Consider the following 4,832-nt stretch of genomic DNA (forward strand, 5'->3'; position numbering starts at 1 on the left):
CTCGATGTGTCGAAATACTTTACTTATCTTGTACATATATTGTGTACCTATCTGTGGGCAGAATGTATTAGGTTTTAGAACAGGTTTCCACGAGGCGGAAACCAATCACGAGGTGGGGTATCGTTCACAACTGGAAAGTTCACTCAACCTAGTACTTTTATCTAAAATATACCTCTCAAGTTTCGTTTCATTGGGTACTTCGAAAATCAACTATTTTCTAGGCGAACACGATTGGTTGAGCTGATCTATGGTAACTAGTAATTGCTCGACGTGATGAATAAATTATAACTACTTATTCTCATTTTGATTTTCTACCTGCCTGCATAATTGTTTCAAACTTCTTGGACCAGATACTTAGTGAATTACCTATGCAGAGCGAAAAAAGGAAGTTTAACGACGCTGACGATGGTTTGAATATGAAATATTATTCATGCTGCTGATAATAAATACGCTATCGTAAGAGTAGATGTATGTTTTCCTTTGGAGATAAGAACGGTTCGAGGCACAATGTTTACACTGGTAATGTTCTATCTTGCTTGGTCGTTGTCGTTTTGTGGAATTGGTCCGTGAGAAATTATATACCTACCTACTTAAATTCCGCACAAAAACTTATTGTCTATAGGAAAGAAAATGACGAGTAGGGTATATAGAATTTGATAATTCAAGCTTGAAAATTATCGGAAATACGAACAATTGAACGACCAAAGTGAATAGAAAATTCCAATAGGCGAGATAAGTAAAAATTGTTTACACATCTAGTATGTGACTTGGTGGCAGTCTAGATTTTTATAGGCGTAGAAAGAATTTGAAAGATTTTACCCTGTTGAAGAAAAAAGTTCATTAGTCAATATTTTCAAGTACCCAATTAGTTAATTTAGCTAGTTGAAAATTAATTCTATTGGTCTGGTTTCCAAAATTTTTACAAGTAGACAAATTTTGTATCAGAAAAAAAATATTTCCAGCTTGAACATTTTTTTTGATACTTTGGAGACCCCTGAACCGAAAGAAAATGATCCATTCATAATAAGCAATCATATAGATAGGTATGATGTACCTCTAACTACAGATTTGAGGTGTAAAAATATTCTAAACAATCCTCTAACCCTTTTTTCTTCAGAAACGCCATAATTTGAGTACCTTTTATAGGAACACTAAAATCTGCTAAAATCCATTCTAAAAATTGAATCTGTAATATTTGCTCAATGTATTTTAGCGGCAAAAATCAACAAATTTATACATATTATGTATAAGGTGGAGGAAAAGAGTGGAAGGATGTAAAAGTTTCAGATTCTCTGCACGAAAATATTTTCACAACTTATTCTCGAATGTTAATTTTTTTTCATGGTCATGGCCATATATGAGGCGATATTTTTCCTTTCATGGCTGCTTTCGTGTGATATAAATGAAAAAAAAAACCAGACAAGGACGGAGAAAGGGAGGTTTTTTGTTCGATAATTGAAATAATCCTCAAAAACACCCTCTCACCTTCCTTCTTCTCAACATCTTGGGCATCACGTACGAGTTCAACGATTTTTACACGAATACATTTTTTCCATCTTGTTCGGTTGTGAAATTGAAATACGAGGATTAATTGTGATTTATGAAGAGGTTAAAGTACCTATTTCAATAGGAGCCATCTTGCGAGATCGTTCGTTTTAATGGCGGAATTTTATTAATTATTTTGGCGAGAGCGAATTAAAGAATTGAAAAGATTATCATCCACCCACCAATTTTTTTCAGGAGGAACAGCGAATCCCATGAATTTCCTGTTCTGATTCGATCATTAAATAAATTGTGAAGGAGAATAATGTCGGTGTATTCGTGATTTTTGAAGAGAAAATTGTTCCAACAGGTAAGTGAATTCATCGGACGTCTTTTTCCTCTAGAAATAGAAAAAAAAACAATTTTTTAAAAATTGAAAAATACCTAACTGCAAAAAATCCCGAGGAAAGTTTTTTTTTACTTAAAATATTTTGTCAACGAAAACAAAAATCATAATCTACCGAAATCTTTAAATTTATGAAGTAAGCTTAAATAGGTAAATGTTCGCCTTGTTTTTCATAAGTAGGCAATACAATTAACATAACTGACTGATGATAGCGTTTCAAAAACACATTTTATAAAGTCGAATAAAAATATAATTTTGAAGAATAAAAGTTTGTTCTTTTCTAAGTCGAAAGTTTTCTTGCTTTTGAAGTCTGCCACTTGGAGCGCTATTCCGAATTGAATTAAATGCATGTGAATAAAGCTCTGAATTTTTTCTCATTTCTCGTTTTTATGGGACCAAAAAGCATTTAGGCAATGTTCAGGAATAGCATAAGGAAATTGACAATCATTTAGATAAGATGAATAAAATGATAAACATCCTCAAATTTTTTTTTCTATAATTTTTACATTGCTATCCTAAAACGAATTCGTGCCCAATTGCCCAAATATTAAAAACAAAACATAATGAATACTTGAGCTCGACGGTATTTTTTTGTATATAGTTACCTACAATACTACATGGCTGCTATACTGTACGTCACAGATGTAAAAGAAATTGCATACTTTCCCAAAAGATAAGGCGGATTACGAACAAGTTACGTGCACAACTTCACATTTGTGGCAGAAAGAAATCCTCGACTACATGAATAGAAATGTCACCAAGCGATTTTTTGACTTTTTTAAGGTTGACTTCATGATGAAAAAATCACCACAATACCCTCCTGACAGTAAAATTTTTTTTGAATATCTGGTGACTCCTTGATGAATCCTGGTAACTTTTATAAGGAGAATTTTTGTTGTAAAAATCACGAGAATGTCCTAAGAGCCTTTGAAATCTTTTTGGAATATCTGGTTACTCAATGGTGAATCCTGGTGACTCCTGGTGACTGATTCACCAGAAGTCACCAAATGAGTTTTCGACTTATTTAAAGGTGAGTTTATTTTTAAAAAATCACGAGAATGTCCTCTGAGCATTTGAAGATTATTTTGAGTGTTTGGCGACTCCTTGGTGAATCCTGGTGACTTCTGGTGACAGATTCATCAGAAGTCACCTACTGAGTTTTCGACCTATTTGAAAGTGAATAAAATCACGAGAATGTCCTCGTCAGAGCAACACATGGTGAATTGGTGACTGATTCACCAGATGTCACCAGAATTCACCTGAACATAGAAAAGTCATATTTCATACACTGGTGACTTTCTGGTGACAAATTCAACAAGCACTGGCCATATTTGAGCGATTTGATACACCTGGTGACTTCTGGTAAATCTTGGTGACTGATTCACCAGAAGTCAGCAGGATTCACCGGAACACAGAAAAGTTATATTTTATACCCATGGTGACTTTTTGGTGACTGATTCACCAAAGAGTGGCCATATTTGAGCGATTTTGTGCTTCTGGTCACTACTGGTGAATCTTGGTGACTGATTCACCAGGATTCACCAGAACATAGAAAAGTCATATGTCATACACTGGTGACTTTTTGGTCACAAATTCAACGAGCACTGGCCATATTTGAGCTATTTCTGGTGAATCTTGGTGACTTATTCACCAGAAGTCACCATTATTCACCAGAATATAGAAAAGTCAAATTTTATCCTCTGGTGACTATTTGGTGACAGATCCAACAAGCAGTGACCATATTTGAGGGATTTTATACATCTGGTGACTTCTGCCCAGTTGGGTGAAAATCTGCTCTATGGTAAATCTTGTAGACTGATTCACCAGAAGTCACCTGGATTCACCAGAACACAGAAAAGTCATATTTTATCCCCTGGTGACTTTTGGGTGACAGATTCATCAAGCTGTGACCATATTTGAGCAATTAGGTACACCTGGTGAATGATTCACCAGAAGTCACCAGAATTCATCAGAACACAGAAAAGTTATTTGTATATTCCATCCCCTAGTGACTTTAGAGTGGCAGATTCACTAAGCATGCAGTGGCCATATTTGAGCGATTTTGTACATCTGGTGACTTCTGAGGAATCGTGGTGAATCATGATTCACCAGAAGTCACCAGAAGTCACGCGGATTCACCAGAACATAGAAAAGTCATATGTCATACACTGGTGACTTTCTGGTGACAAATTCAACAAGCACTGGCCATATTTGAGCGATTTGATACACCTGGTGTCTTCTGGTGAATCTTTGTGACTGAGTCACCAGAAGTCACCAGGATTCAACAGAACATAGAAAAGTCATATTTAATACCCTGGTGACTTTTTGGTGACAAATTCGTCAAAGAGTGGCCATATTTGAGTGATTTTGTACACCTGGTGGGGAAAATGCCATAAAGCGTCAATTTATGACAAAATAGTCGCGAATTACCCATTTTACCACAATTGTCAAAAAGTTTCCATTTTTGTCAAATTGTCAAACGATTTCCATTTTTTTTTTTTTTTTTGGCAAATTGTCAGAGAGTATCGGTTTTTGGTAGACTTTTTAAAAATGTCAATTTTTGGGGGGGAAAATATAGTCACGAGTTGCCCATTTATGGCACAATTGTCAAAAAGTGTCAATTTTAGTCAAAATTTTTGATGTAAAAATTGTCAAAAAGCGTCATTTCAGACTTCAGTCAAAATTGTCAAAAAAAATTCCAGTTTTATATCAAAATTGTCTGAGTGTCAATTTTGAAAAAAATGTCTGAAAGCGTTAATTTCTCGCAAAATTCTTAGTCAAGAAGTGTTTCATTTTTGGCACAATTGTCAAACAGGGTCAATTTTTGGTAATATTGTAAAAATATGTTTTTTTTTTGCCAAAGTTGTCAAGTAGTCCTGTTCTTGCCATCATTGTCAAAAAATTGCATATAAGATAAAAATGTTGAAGAATTGGTTGATAAAGA

Source organism: Planococcus citri, chromosome 4 (genome assembly GCF_950023065.1).
Source record: "Planococcus citri chromosome 4, ihPlaCitr1.1, whole genome shotgun sequence".
In the NCBI taxonomy this organism is placed as follows: domain Eukaryota; kingdom Metazoa; phylum Arthropoda; class Insecta; order Hemiptera; family Pseudococcidae; genus Planococcus; species Planococcus citri.